Source organism: Delphinapterus leucas, chromosome X (genome assembly GCF_059928025.1).
Source record: "Delphinapterus leucas isolate spDelLeu-1000000601 "Yukka" chromosome X, BTC_Dleu_Yukka2, whole genome shotgun sequence".
NCBI lineage: Eukaryota > Metazoa > Chordata > Mammalia > Artiodactyla > Monodontidae > Delphinapterus > Delphinapterus leucas.
The window spans coordinates 106085792-106086852 of record NC_143150.1 but is presented as its reverse complement, the minus strand read 5'-3'; the positions used below and the strand labels follow the sequence as shown (position 1 = coordinate 106086852).

The following is a 1061-nucleotide window of genomic DNA, read 5'->3' as shown; positions in this document are numbered from 1 at the left end:
TAATACATTTAAAACCCTTATAACAGTGTCTGACACCTAAGAGCTATATACTTCTGAGCTATTGTTAGGGAGAGATAGTGCGTTGTTGTATTGTCTGAGATAATTAACAACTCTGGTTAAAGTACTAACCGTGCTTATTAAAATGAAGAAATGATCTCCCTTTCCTGGCTTCGCAGGCCGCAATATTCCTCTTGGATTTTCCTCACGATGGTGCTGTACTCAGACTGTCACTGTATTCATTTTATCTGGTGCTGTGACAAATTACCACAAGTTTAGTTGGTTTAATTATACAAATTTATAACGATATTTTATTTATTTATTTATTTTTGGCTGCGCCAGGTCTTAGTTGCGGCACTCAGGATCTTCGATGTGGGATCCAGTTCCCTGACCGGGGATCGAACCCAGGCCCCCTGCATTGGCAGTGCGGAGTCTTAGCCACTGGACCACCAGGGAAGTCCCTGTATCACATCTTCTTTATCTATTCATCTGTTGATGGACACTTAGGTTGCTTCCAGATCTTGGCAACTGCAAATAATGGTGCTATGAACATTGATGTGCATATATCTTTTCAAATCAGTGTTTTTGTTTTTTTCAGATATATACCCAGGAGTGGAATTTCCTGGTCATATAATAGTTCTATTTTTAGCTTTTTGAGAAACCTCAAAAACCATACTGTTCTCCATAGTGGCTGTATCAATTTACATTCCCACCAACAGTGTAGGAGGGTTCCCTTTTCTCCACACCCTCTCCAGCACTTATTGTTTGTAGATTCTATGATGATAGCCATTCTGACAGGTGTGAGGCCATAGCTCATTGTGGTTTTGATTTGCATTTCCCTGATGATTAGTGAAGTTGGAGGCAAATTCATTGTAGACTCAGTGTTTCAGCTTTTTTTTTTACTTTTACATAACTGATTTAAATAAAACATTTATTTTCCTTCCTGTGGGAGGGGAGCATGGCTATAATTACAAATGTTTTCTCAATGGAGGGTTGTGAATCTTTTAAGACATGAACTTTCCAATTTTCGACATCAATCCATCGTGTGAGGCTGTACATTCAGA

At 38.9% G+C, this 1061-nt stretch overlaps 1 non-coding gene across 1 annotated transcript; it reads right to left on the bottom strand.

Moving 5' to 3' along the window:
• Positions 1 to 380: 380 nt before the first annotated feature.
• Positions 381 to 453, bottom strand: TRNAG-GCC (transfer RNA glycine (anticodon GCC)). Its single transcript has one exon. It is a non-coding gene; the product is annotated as a tRNA-Gly (tRNA).
• Between the last annotated feature and the right edge of the window lie 608 nt (positions 454 to 1061).